The sequence below is a fragment of the Talpa occidentalis genome, unplaced genomic scaffold, assembly GCF_014898055.3.
Source record: "Talpa occidentalis isolate TD23 unplaced genomic scaffold, MPIMG_talOcc4v2.1 talOcc4.6, whole genome shotgun sequence".
NCBI lineage: Eukaryota > Metazoa > Chordata > Mammalia > Eulipotyphla > Talpidae > Talpa > Talpa occidentalis.
The window spans coordinates 30,610,152-30,637,823 of NW_023604972.1; the positions used below are offsets into that span (position 1 = coordinate 30,610,152).

Here is a 27,672-nt window from a genome sequence, read left to right on the forward strand (position 1 = left end):
AACCCAAAATCCAAAGCAAACAACAACAGCTGTGTTGGCTGGGCATAAGTGCAAAGCATTTCTCCAGTTTTATTTCGTCAAGGTCATTCACACAAGTGTCTTTCTGAACTATTTCTAAGAGACGTTATACCTTTAATTTTATACAGCTTAAAGAAGGGAAGTGAGAATCCTCTGGAAATGATTACAGAGGACTGAGAGCCCAAGATAATTTATAAGAGGCTTAAATTTACAAAAAATTGAAAGTTGACTGTGGAGTATTTAGCCAAATAGGGAAAATAGTGCCTGCTTCAAAAGAAACAAATTACAGTACAACAAAAGCACCTGGACAATTAATAGAGCCAAAAGTATTATGCAACAACTTTGAGCTCAGTTTTATGAAGATACTAACTGGAGAGACCTAAAAACAAGCAATATAACCTCACTCTAAGGACTGTTTTTTCATGTTGGATTAATATCTATGCTGCACATTTAGGTGATATGAGGCAGAATTTGATTATAGTTTTAAAACTATGTGGAAACCATACATGCGATTGGACTTCCAAGAAGAGAATACAGTTCTGTGTATCTAAATATAATGAGATTATAATGAAAAAATCAAGTTACAGGGTCAGGCCTTTAGATCTATAAATTACTCTAGTTAAATTATACATCCTTTTCTTGAAATACCACTTTGGACTTTTCCCTTCTCTATTACATAGTGTTTGGGAAAGGAACTCTCCTTAAGAGAGTTTGTCTACATATTTAATAATATGACTGTACTAAAGTAAATAATTAAATTGTACTTTTCCCCTGGATAAATAATAATCTTAGCTTGAACTATGAAACCCCACATTAAACCATTTAATAGTATTTAAGTACAGTTCTAGCTCAGAATGAATTAGGTGTAGGAAATAACACAGAAACAAAGAAAGTCAATTATTCATGATAACACAGATGTTTTCCATAATAAAAAAAATGGAAGGTCAACAGGCAATCATGACTAAAATGAAGGAACAGTTGAAACGGATGGAGTCAATAATACACCCCCAAGCCCCTCCAAACACCATTGACAAATGTTGTAAGAAGTTCATTTTATTCTAACCAACTGTCCACATTGATCAAATCATATAGACAGCTTCTTCCAACTGGAGTCATTCAATAAATATCTATAGAACTGAGCTAATATTTAACTCTCTATTTTGAGCAGCTATATCTAAACCATGAGATGACTCAGACAGCAAATAGAGGAATGAATCTGAAATTCATTTAATAGCTGATGTTCATTCTACACCTGACTAGTCATAAAGAACTTTCACTCAGCTTGCTCCATTTGACCCTAAACAGAGCTCTGGGAGGTAGCTGGGGATTGCTGTCATCCTCAAGGTAAAGAAGAAATTGAGCCTCAGAGACTTGAAAAGACTCTACCCACCTGAGGTCACTCCACTAGTGGACCCAGCTTTCTGACACCATCATCCACTCTGACTGGTCACAAAAACCGCCCTCAAGTTTCATACCCTGGGGTATGAAGTCAAGACTTTCAACTCATCAGAGCTGCATATCCATGAAGTGTGCTTAACGTTTTCAAAGTATTGCTACCAGCTCCCCTGGGGAGAACACCCTTGCCCTTTTTCCAGCTGGAAAGCACCTCCCTTAAACCACCTCTCATCCTGATTCCAGAACTTCCCACCACTTTTTGGTGAATAAAGAACAAGTCCCTTTTAGATTAACTGCTTTCTGTCCCTGATCAGGCACAGCATGGTCTTGGGTTGAGGCACAGGGTGGGGAGCAAGGTGGGCATCCCCCCCACATATGGGGAGATGACAGTCCTCTACCATGGGTTTTTAAGGCTGTGGGTTGCTGTGACCTCATGGAGGCCAGTGTCACAGAGTAGAGGTTCTACGCGAGTGATCCCAGAGGGGCTCCCCAGACTTCTGGCCTCGGAGGAGCATGCACCTCACCTCACATCTCTTCATCTGGCTCCTGCAGCCTGAACTGCTTGGCAGTGCATGACCCTGCTGTCCTGGACGGGATGGATTCTCCTCCTGAGCCACGAGCCCTGGCCACCCCTTGCTCTGCTTCTCTCCCTGGGTTCTTAGGAGACCTGCTCATTCATGTGGGTTTCTAGCCAGGGCAGATGTTAGTCTGCTCTTGTAGACACACATGAAGTTTGGATAGAAAGCCCTTGGAGAGTCACTCTCACTCTAGGCTTTGGGAAGAAGAACACAGGCGTGCAACAGCCCCCATCCGGTCCCCTTCCCTGCTGCCCTCTCCCTTATAGCTGGGTGCCTGTGCCACCTCGCCGCCCTGAGGACTGTGGGCATCTGTATTATCTCTGCACCCACTATTCATCTCTTCCCTCTGCACATCCGCACTGCCAGGTAATCTCTGAGAGTAAAAAAGATCGGAGGAAAAGCCTCCACACCAACCATCTAGTGTGCTGACTTGAAGTAGGGGTGCTTACACACTCATTTATTGTTTTCGCCTTGTTTCTAGGACTAGCAATGTGCATGGCTTAAAAAACACTCTCAATGAGTTATTTTTTTCTAATCTACCTGCCTCTCCTCTAGGTCAATTTTGTGAAACCTACTTTTAAACAACTTGACATGGTTGCACTGATTTTTATACTCTACATTTTTATACCTTTCACTGTGGATTTGAAGTGGCCCTTAGTAAGTAAACTTTTCCAATTTTTAAGGGGAAAATAATTGCATAATATGTTATCAAAGTTAGTATAATGTAAAGCACAAGTTCCAAGTTGTGTATTCAGTCTTACTCATGTGAAAAGTGATAAAGAGCTGTTAAAACTTGACAGCAGTTATTGTGTTCTAACCTTTCAGCCCCATATTCCTCACTGTATGTCAGATCCTGCTCTAAATGCTTTAGGAATGAGAACTGAGTTACATGTGTTGACTCATTCAACCCTTCTCAGGATCTGTTGGGCTAGGAGAACTTAGATGTCCATTGCACAGATGAGAAAACTGGAACCAAAGATTCACGGCTAGAAAGGTAGCAATATTTGACTCCTGGGTTTGTTACAACTCTAAGCCACTATACAATATTGTCTCTCCTTGTTTCTGGAGAGCACAAAAACAAAAGCTTACATGGATTTCTGACAGCACCAGTCATGGACTTGTCAGCATTTATTAAAGCTTTAAACTTTTACACAGGCACTGTGCAAGGGCTTCAAAAGCATTGTCATTTAACCTGAGAGTCTGCCACCCAAGAGGCAGATGTGGAAACTGCAACCCTGTTTTACAAACGTGAAAACTGCATCTCTAAGACATTAAATTCCTTAACTAAGGTCAGGACATTCTTGAGAGTGGAAGCCAGGCCACAAACCCAGGTCACACTGACACCAATCTGTGCTCTAAAACACCACACTTTGGGTTCTATTCCCAGTGATTTAAATTAAACACACTCCAAGATCCAGCCATCTGGCATTATCATTGATGTTATCAAGTTAGAGAGTGCAAACTGATACCTTCTGGGTTTTCAGCCTCCCTCTAAAGCACTGAAGGCCCCATGCTGCCTGTGCTCATACCTCTCAGAGGGGCTACACAGTGACAGACCCCTTAATCATCAAGCAATCAGCTTCCACACGGTCTACTTCACCCAACGGTGCCAGTTACCTGGCCCCAACAAGCATTTCCATTTTCAACCCTTAATCTAGAGATGCTCAGCAAATGGTTCACTACAAACTGATACAGAACATGAAATTAATTCTTGTCCATGGAGCTTGGTTTTCCTACAGTATAAAGCTAGACATTTGGAGCCAGTAAGTAAGTTCCAGTTTCCATGCTCTTTTGCCATGAGGCCAACTATACAATCCCCCATCAAGGATCTAAGATATAGAACATACTCACCAGTAGCTGCACTGACTCTGCTCTCCAGGGAAGGATCCTCTAACCTAGGGCTTCCATCAGCCCCTCCTTGTCACTCCTCATCTCAGCAGCTTCATTTCTCTGGAGCTTGACACCACGCATTCTCCGTAAAACTTCCATGCCTTCTCTTTTCCTTGAGACCTAGAGGGTAAGGACCTTCTGTGACATCACTATGATTCATGTGTTAATATGGGGAGATGTTCATCTGAAAAGAGAAACTTGACTTCCTCAGACCTCCAGATAAGAGATGGAATGTGTAGACTGAAGACAGAATAGGGAGAAGAAGTACCTAGTCTTTGCAAACAGATACAACTAGATGAGGTTAGACATACAGGCAATCTGTACATGAACTCTGGCTGTCTAAACACCATGTGGTTGTCAGAAACACATTTGAGAACAAGAAAAAGACTAATATGATTTCTCATCCTGACATATTCTGGAAACCAGCCAACAGAGATATTTTTCTGTTTTCCACACCATGAAAAATCACAGAATATTCCGACATTTTATTACTATAAATTTTAACTACTATATGTACTGCTATACATTTATATATTAATTTTTTTCTGGGTATAGAATACTTATATTCCAAATTATTAGAGGTCTAAAAGGGCTCAAAATGACTTAATCCCCCCAAATGAGTTTATTTGTTCATATAAAAGCATCCCAGCAGTTCTGCAGTTAGGTATGAGGGGATCCAGATACTCCCTTGGTGTCATCAGGAGTTAGAATCCACTCCTGGCTCTGTTTTCCTTTATTTTGGCTTCCTTCTCTGAAAGACTCTACTGCTATGGTGGCAAGATGGCCTCCCACAGCTCTAGGTGTAGCAATTCTGCCAGTTTAGCAATCTCAACAGAAAAAAAGTATCTCTCTTCCAAGAATTTGAGCAAGATGCTTAGGATTGTCTCTATTTGATCTGGCATGGTCAAGGGCCCACCCCAGAATTAGTTACTATAGCCAGACAGATGCGGTATTCTCACTGGTTGGTGTTGAATCCCCACTAGAATCAGGGGATAATGCCATCTCAATCCAAACCATAAGATCAGTATCAGAGAGATGTGATTCTCCAAATGAAAGAGATGGATTCTGTGTGTAGAAGGGCACACACAGGCCAAACCAGATGATCGCTATAGCATTCTTCACTCAGAGCTTTGGGGAGGTTCATTAATTCATTTTTGTCCTGTTCCTTTTTTCAGTATTGAGTTCCTTAGCTTCTGGGTCCAACCCACAAATAAACCAGAAAAGTAAAAATTATTGTTTTCATTGGATCTCTGCACCAAATATAATAAAACAGGAGCCAATATATCAACAAAGGAACTCTTTTCATGAGAATTTCTGGCTAGTCTTATAGACCCAATAGTGATCTCCAGGTAATATTAAGCATCAAAACATTATTCACCCAAACTCCTACATATTCATTCTGAGGCTCCCACATTGCTAGTATAGAGCCAACTCCTAATTATTGAAGTACACAGAATATGGGAAACCATGGATAAAACCCAATGTCTTGTTTTAGCCAACAGTTTCAGCCTTTTCCCCAGATAAACCTTCACCCCAGCTGCAGGGAGCAACACAGACTAATTTGACTTTCACATCTGGTAAAACTGCTCCCACACATACCTACATAGGTCACACACTCCTCACCCACATCAAACAGTCTGATTAATTCATATCAATTACTCCAAATGCAAAAGGGGAGGATTTTATCATCTTGGCAGAAAGATTCAATTAAATGAAGTCTCAAAAAGCCAATGATTAAAATTGAGTACAAAAGTTGACGTTTTACACTGAATTTCTTCCTGCCTTACTCCCATCTCCAGGTTAGCCAAAGCTCCCAACCATCATCCCTACCATCCCCCTAATATAAAATATGTTCATGTTCATCTATTCTTTATTGTTCTGTAACTACCTAAGCACAAAGGGATTGCCCGGGAGAGACTGTGAATGAGAAACGGAAAAGGTTGAAGAAAGAACTTTGAAGACAGAGGATGTAAAGAAGCCAATTGAGGAAAATAAGGAATTGTCGATGAAGCTGGGGGGAAACATGGAGGAGGAAGGATTACCATGGAGGCCAACTTAGAAGGAGCTGTCCAGAAGTGTCCCACTGAGCAGTCAGTTTTATTTCATATTAGACTCTTCTCACCCCATTCACTCGTATGCCAAAGAACCTCCTTTTGTTCACTGGAAGCTTTCTCCATGCTCTCCTTTGGAAATCTTCATGCAGGATGCATTTTGCACCCAATTTGATTGTGAAGTGACTCTTCAGCCTTGACAGAGGTTGATGCTGCTGCCACCTCACCTGCCAACAGTGATTCAGGCCTCCTCAGTGCCAGGGACAATGTCAAACATTGGGCCTGAATTTTCTGGTTCCATCCTCATAATGTTCTAAAGAATGGGATACTTCTGTCATTCCCATTTTTCTGGATAATAAAATATAGCTTAAAGTAATAATGTAATTTGCCCATCAGGAGCCCATCAGTAAGTTATAGAGCAGGAACATGCCACAAATGTAGGGGGAAAAGAAGAAGTCTAGAAAATCCACACACTGCCTAATCAATTGTTCCATGATCAAACCATGTTTATATTTTTAAGTAAACCTATGGTTCTCTTTTTAGAATGTCTACTAAGCAAACATAAAATATGTATAGACTGTATTCTTTCATATGTCATGTCAAAATATTAGAAACAATAAAACTATAGAAATAATTTTTCAGGATAAACACATTCAGGAGCTCCAAAAATATATTTGGCTTTTTTCTAGGAGCAGATATCCCTCTTCTAACTGAGAGCAGACCCTATACCGATGAGTTGCTACTGGTGGTTTAGGCTTAAATTTGAATTTACCAGAACAAATCATAAAAACATTCATTGCAATTAGAGCACTCAAAGCTAACGTACATTGGTTCATATAGGAAGTAGGCTCAGGAGATTGGAGTTGGGATTTCATGTACTGAACAGCTATAGGATTCAGGACATGCCTCAACTTTCACAGGTTACAAAAGAAAACAATGCACATGCGTGGACTATTGTAAAGGTTAAATACGATGGTAAACAGGAAAAGATGCTTGGCATCTAGCACAAGTTCCAAAAGGAAACAAGTCAAAAGTTTAAATACACCTATTCTTTGATCCAGAAATCTGACTTCTTGGAGATTAACTCTTCAAAAAGAAAATTGCAAAGGCATGAACATGTTTTTACAAAGATGTTTATTAAGCACTGAAATAACAAAGGAGAAAAAATTGAAATGGCTGATGATTGGTTCATCCATGGCCCAGTGGCTGCAAATGTGGGCAATGAAGCCAAGTTGTGTGGATGACAGTCACATTGCCTCCTTACTAATGTTGTAAGCTGCTGGGCAAATTACTTACCCTCTCAAGTTTTCAATCCTTTACCCCTTTAAAGTGGGAGTGATCAAATTGATTACCTCATAGAGTGTTGTGGGGATTCAAATGAGTTAATATGTACTTAAAAGAATAAATACCACCTAATATACTTTGTTTAATGTCAACTATATTGTCCATTTAAAAAAGAAAGCATTCTAGGTAATGATACGGGAAATCTAAGTAAAATACAGCAAATTGCATCCCATTTTGTTTAAGAAAGCAGGCATACATATAATTGCACTGTTAAGGAAAGAAGTGGGAGAAACATAATCCTTTTTTTTTTTTACAGTGTTACCTCTGGGGCACAGCTTGAGAAGGGCAGAAGAAGACACTTTTATATAATCCATCTAAGTAATGGAATTATGACTATTTTTCTCTCATCTTTAAACATATTTCAAGAAATAAAAACACCAAGTGGTACTTGAATGTGATGCTCCATTAGAGAGGGACTTCTGCCTTTCCAAGGAATGCTGGCAAAACTTCCTAAATTTCTAGGAATCCTTCAAAACATATGCCAAGGCTCCTGGTCCCTTAAAGGGTCTGAACAGATGAAAGAAGGACCCAAGAGGAGCTTTTCAGCATTTCACAAAGCCTGGGAGAAATCATGCATTTGTTGTAACATGGCTGCTTAACACAACTAAACAGCGTGGATCTCTGCTGGAGGCCGGAATCACATTAATTCTATGTGATAACACTGATTACCTTAGGCTGATGAGACATTCAGAGAGGTAGTTTTATTTTTTACAGATTATGATTAATTAATTTTCAAGAGAGAAAAGAACCTTTGGCTTAATGAATGCCATTAGTCCCACAAAGGCTTTCAAATCAAAATACAGTAGATTAAAAGACTGAAAACCCACACAAGACAAACCTGTGTGTAGCCCTACCATTTTTAAGTAATGTTTTTTAAAATGTTTCCTTTATCAGAGCAAATGAGAACAGTCCCTCTTGGCTGTTCCTGCATGATATTAAAAAAATGTTAAAGCCTTCAAGTCAGGTAGCAGTTTTTGCCAATTAACAATTTGATGGTCTCAGGTCCAAGGTAACCTTGCCGTAATCTCTGATTTATTTGCATCAGGCAGGGGGCAGTAAATAAGGCACTCCAGCCAGGCTGACAGCTCTGTCCATCTCCCATGAGGTACTTCTGGCCCCTCTGCGAGGTTTTGTGGCTTCAGCCGCTGCCAGTTAGGCCCGCATGTCTGTCGGTTTAGTCATGGCCTGAGAGCAGCTCTTCCAGGAAAAGGCTATTGTTCCTGCATTTCCTGATGGCTTACTTCCTGTCGTTTTTTTCAACAGGGAAAGAGCAAAGACCATTCTAAAATCACAGCGAATTCTGCTCAATTTCATATTTGTAGTTTATAGTATTACAATCATTTCTTGACTTAGGGGCACGCTAAGTGCAACCATGACCTGCACAGACAAGTCAGTATGTCCCTGGGCAGAGGGCAGTTTCCATGAATCCCCGGTATGAGTGTCACCTTGTTTTCATGGGCAACTCCATGTGGCTTCCAATTTACTTTGCTCCGAGACATCAAAGATAGCTTGCAAGAGTCTCCCCCTTATCAATAGAAAGATACACAGATACAGGGAGGATCAGCACCTGACCTCACTGGAGAGAAGGTGGTGGCACATGAAGATGTGAAACTCCTTCTGCTCCTGCCCCTCCCCCACCTCAAACAAAGACAGTAACTAAGTCAGACAAATGCAGAAAGGACTGAGTCACTAGGAGGACAAAAATGAAGAGGCAGGAGCATAGGAAACCAAGAAATTGGGTTTGAGCTTCACACACACACACACACACACACACACACACAAACGGGCTTGTTGTGCCAGTTACTATGAAAAGTATTTATATACACTATCTTAATTAATTTGACAACCTCGCCCCCAACAGTCAGAAGGGTATTCTTATTCTCCCCATTTCTGCACATCAATACACTTGTCCAAATATACCTGACTAGTAGTTTATTCAAGTCTGACAAGTCACAGCATCAGCTCCTCCATGTGCTACCTGTGTGCTTTCTGTGAGTCACTTAACCACACTGAGCCTCAGAGTCCTCATCTGTAAAATGGGAATAATATAACCCATAAAATCTGCTCATATTGTGTGAGAATTAAATGAATTTCTGTATATAAATATTTTATATATTTTACCACACACAAAAGTTCATTTCTCCTCTTTTCCTCAACTTTGGTTTGCTTCTGGGCAAAATGCTTGTATCACTAGGTTATTGTAAGATTAGAGTAAGAAGACATATGAAAATACTTTGCTACATAAAATTTATAATTATAAATTCTCAGGGGGCCTCCCTGGTGATGCACGAGGTTAAGATGCAGCACTATGAAGTTATTCGCAGCCACTGCAGCATGAGTTCGATTCCTGGCCAAGGAGGTGACCCACATGGCGCAACAGACCTCTCCTGGCTCACCCGCTGCTCCCCTTAGCAGTGTATTTTGGTCAATCCACCTGTTCTGTTCCCCACTCTGTCTCTGGGGAGTCCTCTCACCACCACCCCCTCACCTCTAACCTGTACCCCAGTTCTTGTATGCATAAATAAATAAATCTTAAAAAAATTATTACTCTCAGGTTTATTTTATTTTAAACAAAGATCTGTGACCAAGCTGTCTACTCTAATCCTAGAGTTTACCAGTTATCAGACTGGTAATGATAAAAATGATTGCTACCATATTGTGTTGAGGGAATTAAGGCAAATGAGCATGTTCGTGCAATGTGCATGTACCTCAGTATGTTTGTTGTATGTAAAATGATGTAAAATGTCACATACTTAAGGAGATCAACCTCATGGTGTTTGTCAAAATCAAAAACACAAACAACTGTTCCCTGATCTAGTTTTTCCAGCTACATAAACATGAATTATAAAAGGCTGATTTGATATCATTATCTGTAAAAAGTTGGGGGTGGGGGGGTGCATCTGGAAGCAACCATCAAAAATCCACCAAAAGGGACTGGTTGTATATATAGAGTTTTACACAACAACATGCCATGAATAACTTTTCAGAAATCACTTAATGTAGTGATGTGAAACAATTCTCAAAACATCTAAGTGGAAAAAGGAAGCTGCAGAAAAAATGTTTATATTATGCTACATACACAGCTGTGCATTCACACACACACACACGTAGGTATGTATTTATTGCTGTATAGACCAGCACTGTCCAATAGACACACACATTGCAAGCTGCAAATGTGAGCCACATTTGTCATTTTTTAATTTTTTTAGCAGCTGCTAAAAAAGTAAAAAGTAACAGCTGATATACTTACTATCCAGAATATTGTCACTTCAATGAACAATCAATACAAAAGTTATTGATAATATATTTTTACATGCTTCTTTCATAAGGATTTGGAAGATGCTGCATGTTTTACACTTAAATCTCTTCTCAGTTCAGATGAGCTGCATTCTGTGTGCTCAGTGCGGCCACACACATCAGCACACACAATGTCACTACCTGACTGGACACAACAGGCACTGCTCTCTCCACAGAAACTGATAACAACAGTTTCCCCTGCAAAGAATAACCTCTCTGGGAATGAGGTAAGAATTACAATTCATTCCATACCTTTTTGGGCTTTCTTAATCTTTTTTTCTTGTACATGTATTACCAAACAAATGATATAACTTTTATGACAACTCTTTCCAGGAAGTTCTTATTCACTCTGCATACAAATAGGGAAAGGGTGATTCATACAATGTGAAGACAATTATCGATAACAAATGACTCCTATTTCTTGTCAGTTTTAGCAATTTTTTTCAAGATTTATTTATTTATGCATACAAGAGTTGGGGTATAGGCCAGAAGTGCTGGGGGTACAAAGATTCACCAGAGACAGAGTGGGGAACAGTAACAGACAGATCCATTGAAATACTGAGGGGAGCAGTGGGCACAACAGGAGAGGTCTGCTGCGCCATGTGGGTCACCTCCCTGGCCAGGGATCAAACTCGCCCTGCAGTAGCTGCAGACTGCTTCATAGTTCTGACACTTAACCCCTTGTGCCACCAGGGATGCCCCAGTTTTAGTAATTTAAAGACTCTGTCTCAGAGAAGAGAACAAAAGCCATGGTTTGCCACTGAGAGAGTAAAGTCTGTCTGGAGTCAGTTTACTCCTAAACAGTGGGAATGAGTCAAATTAGAAATCATGTTTTGTAACTAACTTATAGCTGAGTAAGTGGAATAGACATGGGGCCACTGGCATGGGACCACTCACAGTCTCACCATGAGCTCCATGACAGGACACAGAGCAGGAAATTGTGGGGCACAGGAAGGCAAGGCTCGGAAGGAGGCAACAGGAAGGACAGGTGAAGAAAGATGAGGTTTCCATAAACAGGAAATGGCCATATGGCCTGTTTGCCTCTTAAATATTAAGTGGAGACAAGTGGAGAGCCCAGCTCCCAACCAGGAGGAGAGCCTACCTTCTCCCTTTCAGCTCAATCTGGGTAAATACTCAACTGTTCTGAAGTGAGGTAAATGATCTTCTGATAATTCTCTCACTGGGAGCAAGACATTGTCCTTGGGGTAGATTAGTTGGCTGTAGAGAAGGGGACATGGCATATGCCAGGGAGACGATTTCACAGAAGTCAGAGGATATATGATGAAGGGCAGCAGTAGTCAAAAAAAAAAAAAAAAGGATTGCATACAAAGAGTTAGCCACGACTTTTATCAAATCAATGATCATATCTTATACTTGAGGGTTATAAATCAGGGCAGTGGGGAAGTAAATTACAAGAAAATAAGATACTATAAATCCATTCTTAAATATTATTTATTCACACACATATATACCTACACTAGGAGGCGATTAGGAGGATATTTATCAAAGTAAAAGAGGAAGTGGTGTTTCTACAGTTGTTAGTTCTTTTTTCCTCTTAGCTCATCTGCATTTTCCAGATTTTCAACAATAAGCACATATGCAGTAGCAAGAGAGGGACAGGGAATAGTGTCACCAATGTACCTCGAAACAACTGGATATGCAGAAAGAAGTAGTTTTCTTATCTAATCTTTCTTCTTTGCAATACCCACTTGTGGGAGGGTAAACATTAACATTTCAGCCACTGAAAACTTTCAGTCAACATAAGTTCAATATAATACATTAAATAATCCCTCTAGAATATGTACTGTCCAGGATGGTAGCCCTTAGCTTTGTAGTTTTCCCTCGCACATTTCCCCCACAGCTATACCACTTGATATCTTTTTCAATTCTTTCAAATCACTTTCAAAAAATATATGTAAAGTTTTATTTTCACAGCCCTTTATCAGAAATATTATTCCTAGATAGTCTTGGTGATAAAATAATTTTAATGATTTTTATCTCAGAGGTATTTTGTGATTTGAAAAATTCTAAAAGCAGAGGTATAAGGAGATCAAGTCTCAAAGAGAATATACAAGTAACTTGATGCTGTGCTTCAAGGATTCTGAATGTTATTGTTTTCTATTTTAAGATCTTTAATGTAGTGATACTGTTTTCTACAATTAAAAAAATGGTTAAATTGAAAAATATTCTATTCCTCAGCATCCTAACCATATTTCAAGTGTTTATCAGTCACACGTGGCTCTTGGCTACCATACTGGACATTCAGAATGTTTGTGTTGCCCCAGACTGTTGCACTGGACAGCGTTGCTCCAGATAATAGTCAATAATGGCTTCTCGGCCTTTTGGCCAAGATCAAGTGCAGATAATAGTCAATTGCAGATTCCTAGCCGTCCAGCCCCTCCCTGGCTGATGGGGTCTGGATGAGATCTCCAGTGGTTCTGGATAGGTAGAGAAGAGAGTTTGGTTTCTCCTGCTTTGGCAGGCAGGAGCCCAGTGGCCTGTCACTGGTCCTTCTTGAGCTCAAACTGCCTGACTGTGGGGTCCTCCACTGGCGTTCAGGTACCAACATCTCTCCCTCAACTTCCTGACTTCAGAGGAAGTTACAAAAGCCAGTCTCTATTCATTCTACTGACCCAGTCCCTCATTCCCAAGCATGAGGGACATCTGTGGGAAGCTAGTCAGCCTCCCTCCTTTGACCACACTCTATGACCCACTGTTCAGTCTAGGCCCGCAGGATTCTTCAGACTGCCCATCACACTAGCCTCAGCACCTCAAAACCTAGGGACTCTGTTCCACCAGAAGCCTCCACAGCCACCTCTTATCTCAAGTCAGCAAACCATCCAGTTTTCCCATACTCTGATGTATGTATAGTCTCCCTAAAGAGACTGCAGTGATCCCAGGCTATGCCTGAGAAGTAAGAACAAGGTACTAGCCCTCAGACTTTTTCTTTCTGTTGCCACTTTTTTTTTAAATTTTATATATTTTTTACATCATTTTTCATTTTTGCACAATGTATGCATTTTATAGTCCCCATACAATTCCCATCCTCCTTGTTTTGATCCTACTCCCTCCTCCCTGCCCCCTGTAGTATGCTCTGGCTTATAGTTGCTTGTTGATTTTGATTTTTACTTTATTATAATTAGTCTTTTTCCTGGTCCCTTATTTAGGTTTTCTAAATTCCTGCTATGAGTGAAACCCTCTGGTATTTTTCTTTTCCTTTCTGGCTTATTTTGCTGAGCATGATCCCTTCCAGCTCCATCTATGCACTATTTACAATAGGTAAGCTATGGAAACAACCCAAATGCCAAAAAATAGATGACTGGATCAAGAAGATGTGGTACGTATACACAATGGAATATTACTCAGCAATCAAAAAAGATAATCTCTTACCACTTTTAATATATATCCTCCCTCAGAAGTTTTAACCCAAAGAGGGACAGGTCTGAGTGTCTGCTTCTCCCCTCTCCCTGCTCTTCCTTTTCATCCTACCCACCACTCTTTGGGCCTGGAAAGGGGTGGAATATTCCTTTATGAGCCATGTTATATGGCAGGGCAAGAAGCCGAGTAACCAGGCTTTCTCATCCTTATTTGAGAAAGCAAAGCCTTTTCCTTTGTGTATTTTAAGGGGAAATTTAGGAATTCAGAAAATTCCTCCTCAAAACAATAGCCGTCTTCCTGCAGTATGCAATTTCATTTGCAATGTCAGGAGCAATTGTTACTTGCACCTTTGTCTTTGCATTCTGTATGATTTCAAACTTCTACACCCTCTCCTTGCATTTTCCCACCCCACCCACTGAGGCAGATGGATGCCCTGATCTGCCCAGGGTCAAGATTGTTCATTCAGGAAGATGAACCTGAAGAAGCACATGAACAAATTCTAAATCATTAAACCGCTTACAATAGGGAAAGGGAAAATTAAAATTTTTAATTGTAATTACAATTTTTGACTTAGATTAATCAGAAACTTTCTTTATAGAGGAGGTCATTCCCAAGGTTATATTGGATGGTAAATGGTTGACACCACAAATCACCACCACACAACTAACTCTGTGACACTGTACAAGTTTGCTTTTCCTCTCTTTGCCTAAGTTTCCTCATCCATAAAATGGGAATAATAATTATGCTGTGGTGCACTGTTTTGAAAATTGAATGACATCAGGTAAATAAAACACCGGATCTGCAACATAGTTGCCATTCAGGAAATATTCTGGGATAATAGTACCACAAATAAGAATAACAACTTTAAACAAAGGAATTCTTAAGACAAAGTTTAAAAATAATAGCCTAATTCCTGCTTTCAGCCCACAAGTGCAGTTTAAATGCATACAGATTTAACCATACAATGGTTTTATCTCTTAGAATCGCCAGTGTGGTTGAATCTCAGGAATGACAGATCTTCACAAGTCACTTACTCAACACCACTGGCATCCCCTGGCAGTGAGCAGGTGCTCTCCAATCTTGGGCATTACCAAGAAGGGATACTCACTACTTCCAAAAGGCAACTGACTTTTTTCTGTTGAGTTCTGATGATACTAATTATCTTCCTAAAATTGTGTATCACCTTCTCTCATTACACCTTTTTCTCATTTATCATTAAAAAAAAAATCTATAATACAAACAACCCAGCACTTTGTTTTGTAACATATTATAAAAGTTTGTAAAGTAAAATATTAAAATTCCCCCTCTACACTCTACCAAATTTCATTTTGCAGAGATGCCTCCTCTGAACAGGATTTTTCCATTCCATTTTCTATCTATACACAGTTATGTCCATATGCATTTTTTACATAAATGGAGCCAGGCTGTATAGGCACGGCAGCAGCCAGTTTATTAAAAATGTAATAGTATCTCGTGGACATAGTCTGATAACTTGATGCAAGAACTGCTATCATTGTCAAGATGGTCCATGATTAAGCAAAAATGTTTCCCTTAGCCGTACTCCTCACTGGTCTTTGTTTAGCCTTCTGATGCCACTTAGAAGAATCTGGATGGGTTTAAAATATTTAAAGTCAATCTTCAAGTGAGAGTTTTCTCTAAACTAAAGATCCAATATTCTGTTTTTTTAATTTTTGCAATAGACTTTATTTTTCAGAACAGTTTAAGTTTATAACAAAATTGAGTGAGAAGTATAGAGATTTCCCATATACTTCCATGTTTCATATGTTTTTATTTATTTATTTATTTTTATCTTTTTAAACAATATTTGCTTCCCCCACCCTCTCAGGTGTAGTCCCCATAGAGTTTCCTTCACCAGTGCACCCGTGTACCATCACCTCAGTCCCCTGTGCTCCTCCCTCCCTCCCTCTCATCCCTCTCCCTCCTCCTCCCTGCAGGATGTCTCTGATTTATAATTGTCTGTTTTTGCTTTGTTGTGTTTTGTACTGTACATACAAGAAGATCCACTATTCTTAATGTTGTTTGTTCTTCACATGCCATAGCTCTAGAGGTCTCCGAATGTACTGGATCTTCTTTGGTCCCCAGGACCCAACAGCATGTCTGGAACTGCTGTCTGGCCAATGCAGCAGGCAGGAACCTTACTTCTGCCGAGAGCTTAAAAGATCAGTCATCTACCAGGCAACCCTTCCCCTCATCGTTCATAGTTTGGTGACCATGTAATTTATCTTCTAAATCCAGACACTTTGAGAAGTAAGTATACTAACTGGACCGGATATGGAGAAAAGAGAACTATCCAAGTTTATTTTTTACTTTTTTTGAATATTTTATACAGTCTTTTTATTTTTTATTTTTTTTAAATAATAAATTTTATTTTTATATTCCCCATACAATTGCAACCCCGATTTTGACCCCAATCCCTCCTCCCCTCACCCCCGACAAAGAGTGTCTCTGGTTCATAGTTGTTTGTTGATTTTGATTTTTTTCTTTCTTATAGTTATTCTTTTTCCTGGTCCCTTATTTAAGTTTTCTAGATTCCTGCTATGAGTGAGACCATCCGGTATTTTTCTTTTTCTTTTTCTTTCTGGCTTATTTCGCTGAGCATGATCCCTTCCAGCTCCATCCATGTTGCTGCAAATTGCATGAGTTTATCTTTTTTGATTGCTGAGTAATATTCCATGGTATATATGTACCACATCTTCTTGATCCAGTCATCTATTTTTGGGAATTTGGGCTATCCAGGTTTAAATAGAGAACGTCTCACACAAAAGTGAAAATCAATTAAAATGTTAAGGTTTCTCTCTCTCTCTCTCTTTTTTTTTTTTTTTAAGACTACCTGCTTTTAAGCCAAGCTCCAAAGTTACAGAATCTTCATTGGAGACAAACTGGCCTCCATTGGGGTAGGCTTGATTTTTGAAAAGAGCAAATCTTTATCAGATAGAACCAAGATGAGGGATCAACTACTCTGACTTCTTTTATGGATGGAGAACGAAGCCCAGGGAGATTAAGAGATTTATTTAGTCACTCAGCCAATTAGTGGCAACTTTTTTTAAGGGGAAAAAAATGTATTGAGGAAATGGAACTAAAATTCTAGCCACCAATTATCATGTACCAGTCATCATGCTAAGAGCTACCCTTATTTTAGTTCCTATTAATTGAGCAGCCCTGTGCCAGTCACTGTATTATGTGTTTGGAAGGAATCTGTTTCCTGAAATAATACATCAATCTGTTGACTCGTGGGAACTACAAAAACCACCAGGGTCAATATTCTTGTTTCATTTTAGGATATACTGAGATACACAAGAGAAAGACATACACATAAGTAGAAATGGAGACTCAGAAAAGTGAGTATTGTTTCCCAAAGTTACATAAGGAATAAGTGCTAGAGCAGATTCTAACTCCCTAGCTTTCACCAAGGAATGCACACAGCCTGGGCACTGGGAAGCCTGGGGCAGGGCGGAGGGGGTGCCAAGGGTTACCCCTTGATCAGCGCACATGGTCTGTGAGCCACAGCAGAAGTGGAGGCAACCTCAACTGGCCTCTTGATACCACCAAGTACATCCCTCACTGGTGAGAAAAACATTATTTTTTAAAATCTACTTTAAAAAATACAACATAATAACAACCAGCATTCGTGAGAGTCTTCGTGGCTAGTTCTTTCACATGCACCATCTCACTGGATGTTTACAACAACCCTCAGGGCAGGGAAGGCATCATCCCCCTAACTCTATGGACAGGCCAACAAGAAAGGTGGGGAGGAGGTGCAAAATAAACTTGCCCCAAATACCAGAAATGGTGGATAAGAGCCAGACCTTTTATTCTACTATAAAGAGCCCAGAACTTTATTCCACTATAACCAGTCGTCAGTCGCTGGCTATATCATTGGCACTGTGCTGTACTAGGTCTTTTTACAGGGAGAGAATAGATGCACCATGTTATTAGGCTAATTGCAGCTCGTGAAAGTGATGCCTTTTCTTTTGCCCAGTGCTAAGAGGTGATTTAAATTAAAAGGGCACGTTCAATGCACCCACCTCGGGCAGAGCTCCATCAGAGCAAACAGGCCCCCTGACTGGAGTTTCTTTCCTTGGTGTTTTCTTATCTGTCTCCCACCAATGGCTTGGCCTCTGTGAGTGAGTGGGGTCAGGAAGTGGTCTCTGTTTTTATTCTCTGTGTGGAAATTTTCTAATTATAGGTCACACCAAGAGTTTCCATTCTCCCCCATGGCACTTCACTCTGTTTATGTAACTTAACAAGCAAAGACCTAGTGCTTTTTTTTTTTTTTCTTCAAACTTAAACCAAGAAGCTTTTAATGAAGAATCAAACTCACTCCCTTATCTTTCTGACTAGTGAACAGCCGTGGTCTGTTATCTGCCCAGTCTGTAGCTGAAATTACCATCTCCTCTCTGGTGGAGACTTTATAGTCTGATTATGCCTTAAGCTTCCTGTGTAAGCCAGCAGGAGAGAGGGAACATTTTTGTAAAATGCCAAAAAAAAGAGATTCAAGTACCATTCCCTAAAACTCCAGCCTCCACAGAATAAAGACATGCTATCTCACAGAATCAAGTAACAGGGTTACTGTTCAAGACTGATGAACACAGTGTGGCATCTAATCAATAAGGTGCCCATATAGTACATAAAAAGGAGTGAGATTTTAGACAATTATTCTTTGGAGAACACAAGTTAAGGGCCAACACTTAGACAGTTCTATTCTGATCATGTGGCTATTTCCTCCCTAACTTAATGATCTCAAAAGTAATGCTAAGTTATGCCATCTCAGAATAAGATCTGCTGGAAATCTATTCATTGATAGTAACGTTAGGCAAAACTTGGTCAGTGCTATCAGCCAATCCTATAGAACAAAATGAAAAAGAAGATCCCACATTTATGAGGCTAAAACACATTTATAAGCCAAATGTTTAAGTCAAAAAACAGCTATATGGGAAAGATTCTGTTCTCTCCCTGCCAACAGTGTGTAAATAGAAATCTCTTTTGCAGACTTTTCAACAATAGGGCCTGGAAAGGAAATATAAAAGAAGTGGGATTTTAGTAAAAACCCTGACCCTGAATATCTACACTAATATTAACTATTTTAAAATTAACTTTTTAATTATCCTCCAGAGGTTGCAGAGCACACCTAAATGAGAGGAAACTAATTTATGAAACAGCCTGCCAAGTAGGATCAAGGAAGGTGTTTGCTATTCAGGAAGCAAACAGCACTGGAGCAGGAATGTGGGGTCCAGAAAAAAGAGTCAACTGACCCCAGAAAAGTCACTGAGCTTTGCTGAAGTGGGAAGAGTAGCAGCCTCACCACCGAAACTTCTCTCACCTACTTCCTCAATATGGTAAAGAGGGTGGGAGCTGCCGCGAGCGTTGTTTTTAGCAGGGTATGGCACAAAACCAATGCCATCGCCATCATCTGAGAATTCCCAAGCAGTGTTGATTTAGTGCTATTTGAAACCAGATACACAGAACTTTTCCAACCTTTAGCTTTCTTAGCCAGTTTTGTTTTAACTCATGTTTCATTTTGATACGTGGAAATATCTTCCCCTACTGTCTCACCTAAATTTGAGTATGTTTTCTAAGTGGACACCCTTAGGAATCCCTAGAGTCTTTCTTTGTAGGTTTACCAGCTAGGAAGAATTCATTGAGCTTTACATTTTGCTGTTTATATTATGAAAGGAATACATATTTCCTATTATTTGGCATAATAAAAAATATTTCATGCATGTAGTATTGTATTGCTTTGCATTATGTTATTTAATGCATTATCATATTAAATATGCTTCTCCCAAGCCTACATGACTACTTTCTCTTCTATCCAACACTTTTCACCAAATCCTTCATAAAAATCACTGCTTTAGGGGCCTCCCCTGGTGGCGCAGCGGTTGAGCACTGGGCTGCGAGGCTGCCTGCAGCTTCTGCAGCGCTGGCTCGTTCCCCACCTGTGAGGGTCCCACAAAAAAAAAAATCACTGCTTTAGAATTATACCATCTCTGACACATATTGCAGGGTAGTTTTCTGAAAGAAGAGAGACCAGGAGACTTGCTGAATTCCTGTGAACTGAAGTCAGGAAATATTCAGAAACATAAGACTAATGCGGAGAAAAGGTGGAGGAAGAGTATAATTGCATTGATTATAAATACCGGCAGAAATAAACATCATGTCTTTTAGCTCCTCAAAAAAAGTGAAAGTGGTCACCTGAGCCCGAACTATAATAATGAATGAATTCAAAGATATTTTAATGTAATTACCAGGTCCACTACCAGTCCACATGGTACTTTTAGACAAATTAGGTAAAGGCTCCCCTTCTTCAAGACACTTTACTTTCTTTTTCTGAAAAGTCACTGTTCTATAGTGATTTTGTTTCTAAAAACAGGAAACTTCACTCCCACTTATTTTAAAAGCATCATGCGAATTTGCACAAATCTACAATATGTATGATGTGAATGATGGTCCATACAAGGTCCTTTGTTCAGTCTACAAGGCGAGTTCAATAATACATGGCTCCCCTAGGAATCATTCATTTAATGTCCATCACCCAACCAGGAGTATTTTTGGTAATGGACATGGGGTAATATCCATCCCCCAAGAGCTGTGAGTATTTCATGCATGGCCTCATCTAGCTTAGTTTCCTGAACACATCGAGAGATGGCAATTGAATGATTAATGGAATGAATAAACAAATGAATGTCCCTCCTTTAACATAAGGGACTACTGCAATACTGAGAAACAAATATGACTAACATTTACTAAGCACCACCATGCTCTATGGAGAGCTCGAATGAACATTCTCATGAAAAGTCGGTGAGGTAGGGTTTTCCACACCATCTCCACACTCCCAGAAACTTAAGTCAAGTTACTTACCGGTCACAAACATGTGAGCACCATAATCACATTCGTAACCACTACACTGGTAAGTCAGTCAGTAGCTTGCATCATTCCCAGAGGCTGCTACAGATACTGGAAACAAAAGAGTTCCCTTGTGTGGCCAGTGTAACAGAGAAAAGGTACCAGAGGCCTTATGGGCTGACTTCTTTTTCTAGCTACAGTGAAAGGCATACTTTTTAGACAACTCAAGCCAGCAATGAGGTCAGAGAGTACACCTGGCCTTGGTCTGCATGTCTGCAGACTCGTCGGAAATCATCAATTCATCACAGGCTCTCTCCTTACCTGAGGTGCAGCACCTGAACCTATGGCACATCCTGAAATGTCTTGGCCACTAGATGGCACCGAAGCTCAAATGTCACAGAACTCTTTGGAACATTTCTCCCGCCATGTTTTATTTAAGATAATAATAATAACCTTAATAGTAGCATTAATGAGCACTTACTATATGCCAGGTATCTTTTCAAGTTCTCTACAACTATTATCTCACATAATCCCCACAAATCTATTGAAAAGATCCCTCCATTTTACAGTTGAAGAAATTGAGCTTTAGAGAGTCAACTATTTTAACTAAGCTAGTAAAAGGCAGAGTAGGGATTTTAACCTGGACAACCTGACTCTCTACAACCCAATGTTCTTAACTACTGTTCTGTTTCCCCCTACTCTGTTACTGTCCTTACCCTTAGCTGCTGAACATAGGTTCAATACAACCACAGATTATTTTTGAAACCACTTTTAAAAAATCTCTCTCAAGGGAAAGAAAAAAACCCTTTCAGGGCACATAAGCAAACACAAGCCAAGACTCAGATGTACTGGTGCTATTTACCCAAAGGCACAAGTTCAATAGAACATAATCCTGCTGGTGAAAAAAAATGAGCCTCAATCTGTGGTGCAATGAGGCAGAGTCAGCTGGATAACATGTTAGAGAAAGCCCTCCACAGATGACCTGAGGGTGAGCCCTGTCTCTTCCTTACCACCCCAGATCTAGAGCAGGTCCTCAGCTTCTGATATCTGTTAAAAGAGGTAAGCAATGTACACCCCTTTACCAAGTACTGTCTACATTTCGGGCTCTATGGTAAGCCCATAGGTACATACTCATGAGAAGTCACTGGTAAGTCAATATGTACTTAGAAAAGTAAGTTGGGTAAAAATAAGTATGTGAAAGTGTTCATTGTTGTCATTGTTTAATAACAAGTAAGCTATAATATCATTAGAAGGCTTCTCTCCCCTTTTTCATCTAAACAAACTTCTATCCTCAGTCTTGCCTTTTTACATGTCTGTTTCCAGAGAAATGTCCTTAAAGCACAGACTTTACCAGATCTTCTCCCACTCATAGCCACTGGTTCCATCACTAATTCCAAACATAGTGTCCAAGGCTTTCATCACCCACTTCTACTGAGACTCTTCTTTCTCATGACTGCCAATTAGTCCTCCCCTTCATATTATGCCTCATTCAGACTCATTGCTATGCTCAGGCACTCCCCCTATTTCTTATCATTGTGTCTCTACTCAATCATTCACTCCTCCTGTCTGTGATTTGGTTACACATTATCAGAGCTTTGACATCTGTTTAAGCCCAAGACCTCCCTTCAAGGAGTGACCCCCCTAATATTGCAATGACCAAGAGGTGGGCACCAAGAGGTGATCCAAGTCATCTTGTTAGGTATTTTTGCCTTGACATTTGCATGTTGAGAGGCGAGACCCACCCCAATAGTGTCAGAGTTGACTCATCTTACAGACCTTGCTATGAAGTAAAATCTGCCACCAATATTTAATATGACAATCCACATGGCTATTTCCTTAGAGGTTCAATTTTGTTTCAAAGGAGTCACTCCCACAGTAGAGTCTCCTTTCCTCCCCCACGTCAGTTAACCAGAATCCATCTCTGCTGCTTGCAACCTCTAAACAAAGTCTTTCAAGAGTCAGTTCAAATGACTCATTTCAAGCACATTGTAGAACAGTTATTTATATACATTTTTATTTTCTCTCTAGACTTTTTAGCCCTGAAATTTAGGGACTGGGGCTTTTTCTTTGTATACCCAACAGCCCCTAAAACAGTGCCAGCACACAGTTTTTCTAGCTAAATAACACTTGACTTGAATGTCAAGCCATTTAATAAGCAGAGTTTAAAGCTACTGATAGGAGTTGGTGCTATTTTAATTCTGTGTTCTGTAATGTTCAGTTATGTTGTTAGTGAACTGAATTTATATTACTGTAGAAAATCATATCCAAATTTTACAAGCTTTACCTACTTTGAAGAAAGCCCAAGAGCTACAGTGATTTTGAGAGTACTATTTGGATCCATAGACTTCTATCTCTTGCCTACTTCTCCTCCTTGCTGAAATACGAGGCTTCTGGCAGCTGCCACCATCAGATTCCAAACAGGCATGTGAATAACAATGGGAAGTGTGACAATTCCCCTGGTTGCTTTTTTTTTTTAAACCTTCACAGGAAGAGCTTGACTATGGAGAGATCTATGTTTAGACTGTTGTCTTTTGTGTTTACTTTAGTAAACTGCATTTCAAGGCCCCTAGGATGCAAGTTATATTCATTATATGCATAATTTCCACTTCAACATGATTTTCACATCAAAATGATAAAGGGTAACCAAAGAGTGATAACAAGTGCAATATGAAAGTGACCTGCAGTTAATGTGAACCGTAAATGAATATAATCAAACTGTTTATTGGGATGGATGGATGGATGGGTGGATGGATAGATATTTAAAGCCAAGCATGATTTCTATTATCTCTATCATGAAAGACATATTTTTTTCTCTCTTTCCATATTTGAAATCTTTTTGGAGCAAGGGAGAAGGAAAACTAAGAGGGGGAAAGGAGTTACCACAGGGTTTCTCATTCTAATGCTCCTTTTCCTCCCCAACAAATAGCTAACTGAGGGTAAGTCCTGACAGTAGCAGCTGCCTACCGCAAGTAGAGGAAGTTTTAGATCTGCTGTAATGATTCACTAAATTAAGTATACTTACCGTAAGTTTTATGACTTGTTGACTTCCAATAATTACTCACTGATCATCCATCATGACAAGAATGAAACACCATAAAAAAGTTGTTTCCCAACACAAGAAATATTTTCAAAGATTTTTCCTTAACATAGCAAAGGATAAGGCTAAACTCAACCTATGCCTCAATAGTGAAATCCAAAGGCATTATCAACACATAAAAACAAAATATATAGTCTGGGAAGATAAAGTAGGTGTGCTTTCCCCTATTCTTCCCATTAACTACAATTGAAAGCCCAGAAATTATGGATAAAACAAATATTAAAAAAGAAACTCTGAAAGGTAAAGAGAAGGAGAGATAGAGAAGGAAGACATATTACAAATAAGAGGAGAAACTAATGCAATGTTTGGCAGTATTCCCTTCCTCTCTTTTTGCTCTGTGGGCTCTGTAGTGCTATCCCTTTAGCATTCTGATACTTCGATTGGCATTTTGTATCTTTTTCTTTGTCAGTCTTGCTCGAGGCTTGTCAATATTGTTGATTTTTTCAAAGCACCAGGTCTTTATTTTGATATTCTCTACTGTTTTTCCCATTTTCAATTTCATTAGTTTCTACTCTTACTTATATTATAATTTTGAAGGAAGCAATTAAAGTAGGAGAGTCAAGCATGATGTAATTTCAATAATAAAAACTATGAAGGGACAGACATATAGATCAATGAAACAAAATAAAGATTTCAGAAAGAGACACACACAAAAATGTACAACTGGAATTTAACAAGGAACAAAACAATTCAATAGAAGAAAGATAACCTTTTCAGGAAATGATGCTGGACACCTACAGGTAAAAAGGGGGGGAAAGAAATTATTGGCCTGAATTAACTCAAAATAAGTCAGAGACTAAATGTAAGACATAAAAGTAAGAAAACAGGGGAGGGCCTTTGGAATCTTGGCCTCTGCAGAGAGTTCGTACATTTCACACCAAAAAATAAGCCAAAAAGGGAAAATTGATAAATAACACTTCAAAAAATTTAAAACTTTTGCTTAAAAATTTAATATCCTGTTACTAATATGAAAAGCTTATATATTCTGTAGATTTACAGGCTTAGAAAATGTGTTTGCAAATGACAAATCTGAAAAAGAACAAGTATATAGAATATACCAGGTTATTGGAAAAGTCATGATTTTTTCTGTTTTTCAAGCAAAAATGCATCATAACTTTTCCAGAGCCCAATATAAAGAACTCTCAAAACTGAAAGGTAAAAAACCAAACAGAAATGAGGAAATTAGAAAATGGGGAAGCACATGAAGAGATATTACACTGAAGAAGATACAAAAAGCAAGTACATGAAAATATGTTCAACCCCAGAGTATTATGCTGAGTGAAAAAAATCCAAACAGAAGGTTACTACTACTACATTTTCCCGTTGACATAATATTCAGAAAATGACAAAATTATAGAAATGTGTAGAATGACTGGTGATTGCCAGTGAGTAAGCGGGGAATGTGGTCTGGGGAAAGCAGACCACATTTTTATAATATAAAAGAGTGACATGGGATCCCTCTGGTAATGGAAATCTGTAGCTTGACTCTGTCAATATTAATGTCCTGATTATGATATTGTTCTGTAGTTTTAAAAGATGTTACCATTGAATAAACCTGGGTAAAGTATGTGCACCATTGCTTTGCATTATTTCTCAAAACTGGATGTGAGTACACAGTTACCTCAAAATAAGTTTAGTTTAAAAAATTAAATAATACAGCATTGGAGGAAAACAGAGGAAGTTAACATAATGAATTAAATGTAGTACATGTGAATTATAATATATACTTTCTGTTGTATTTTTAAACTATTGAAACTCTTTTTTCTTCAAAATAAAGTAGAACACAAAAGAGGGAAATTTTTCCAGGGAATGGAAACCAGTTATTTATAACATAAAAAGAGTTGAGAGTTACAGTAGAATAGAACATAGATAAAAGTGAGAAAGTATACCATCGAACAGAGAAAGTAGAGGTATCTCATTCAACTATTTAAATTTGGCTTATGAGCCAACAGGTCTACAGGAGATATTCATCACAGACAAGCAATATTTTTAATGACAATATTTAAATGGAGAGAGGATGGAGAAATTCAGATTGCTGTTTGATTTTCGGTCTTTTTCCATTCTTGGCCTTCACATTTTTGACCATGGTGGTTTTACAATGTGAACATCCTAGTTAATTCTCAAGATAATGGCAGACAAAAGCAAAATAAGCTCCCAGGTTTAGAAAATGTGTTGCTTTTAGTAAACTTTTTTTTTTAACTTTATAGTCAAATGGAGCAGGGCTGGGGGTGCGAAATTATTACTGGTCTGCTGAAAAAAAAGTATCACCGACTCTTTCCCAGACATACCAATTATAGATATGATGTAGCTGATAAAACTTAGTTTAAATAATGTATTAATCATTAGTCACAAAGTTTCTCCTTTATTTCTGACTTTGCTAACATTTAACATAATTTTTCTTCGGTCAATGATACAGCATTCTTTCACATGAAAATTCATGGGTAGAATTTTCTCTCAGAATCCAGAAAAAAAATCCATTACAGGAACATCTATCAATTCCTTCCAACATGTTAAACAAGAAATTGTCATTAAAGGAAAAGCAACTATATCCTTAAAAGCAAGAAAAAATAATCACTGTCATAAATGATACCATTAAGAACTCTGCCATAGCAGATGAACAAGGCAAATGGAAGGAAATAAAAACTCAGTTACATTATTTTGATTCCACAGGATTACACAGTCTAGTGCAAAACAGTTTAATTTCTAGCTTTGATTTGGTATCTGATAGGCAAAAAACTTTAGTCACTTTTTCTTTGTATATTATCAATCCAGAGAAATTTCTCTCCATGTGGCAGGGCCAGATAAACCTGAAAGATTTAGGTGGCCTGATTCATGGTCATTCATTATTAATAATCCATAGTAGAAAATATATATTCCTTGTCCTTTTACATATTTTTAAATAGAGACAAATAAACAAGCTAAGAAAATAGAATCACCATATTATGATCCAGCAATTCCACTCCTAGGTACTTACCAGAAGAATGCAAAAACACTAATTCAAAGGAATCTATATTCTCCTATGCTCATTGCAATACTATTTACAATACCCAAGTATGGAAACAACCTAAGTGGCCAATGACAGAGGAATGGATTAAGATGTGGCATGTAAATACATTGGAATACTGCTCAGTTATGAAAATTGGAATCTTACCAACATAGGATGTATATGTGTGTATGTGAGTATGTGTGTATATATACACTATGTATATATACATATATATGTATACACATACATACATACATACATACACACATACATAAGTAGGGAGAGAGAGAGATTGATTTCAGAGATTGTTTCATATGTTTGTGGAGGCTGGCAAGTCCAAAATCTATACAATAGACCACCAGATTAGAATCCCAGGGAAGAGTTGGTATTTCAGTTCGAGTCCAAAATCAGACTGTGGCAGAATTCCCTCTTCTTCTAGAGACTAATTGGGTAAGGCATAACACATTACAGGGAGTAGACTAATACAGTCTACTGATTTAAATATTAATCTTATCTTAAAACACCTGCACAGCAACATCTAGACTAGTATTTAACCAAATATCTGAATATCACGGTCTAGCCAAGTTGACACATAAAATTAACCACTATTGTGGCTTAGTGAACCAATATAATTACTGAAACTCAGTCATTATTCCTCATTCCAAGAAGCAGGAACTGGGTAGAGGGCAAGTGGTATATACCAGGGTCCTTAAAAGCATCTTTTTTAAAAAATGAGTAAAAAACTCACTCAGTCCACAGAACATTTATATGACC

The 27,672-nt window shown here is 38.8% G+C and overlaps 2 long non-coding RNA genes across 3 annotated transcripts in view; one reads left to right on the plus strand and one right to left on the minus strand.

The window, feature by feature from the left end:
* Nucleotides 1–4,007, minus strand: part of LOC119261096 (uncharacterized) — a 27,161-nt gene extending 23,154 nt beyond the window's left edge. Inside the window, exon 1 of the long non-coding RNA XR_008549279.1 lies at nt 3,843–4,007. This is a non-coding gene — a long non-coding RNA (uncharacterized LOC119261096). The remainder of the gene's footprint in view (nt 1–3,842) is intronic.
* The window catches only part of LOC119261097 (uncharacterized), a 19,505-nt gene extending 11,862 nt beyond the window's left edge, over nt 1–7,643 (plus strand). For both annotated transcript variants that reach the window (XR_008549278.1, XR_008549277.1), the window contains one exon: nt 7,533–7,643. This is a non-coding gene — a long non-coding RNA (uncharacterized LOC119261097). The remainder of the gene's footprint in view (nt 1–7,532) is intronic.
* The last annotated feature ends 20,029 nt before the right edge of the window (nt 7,644–27,672 follow it).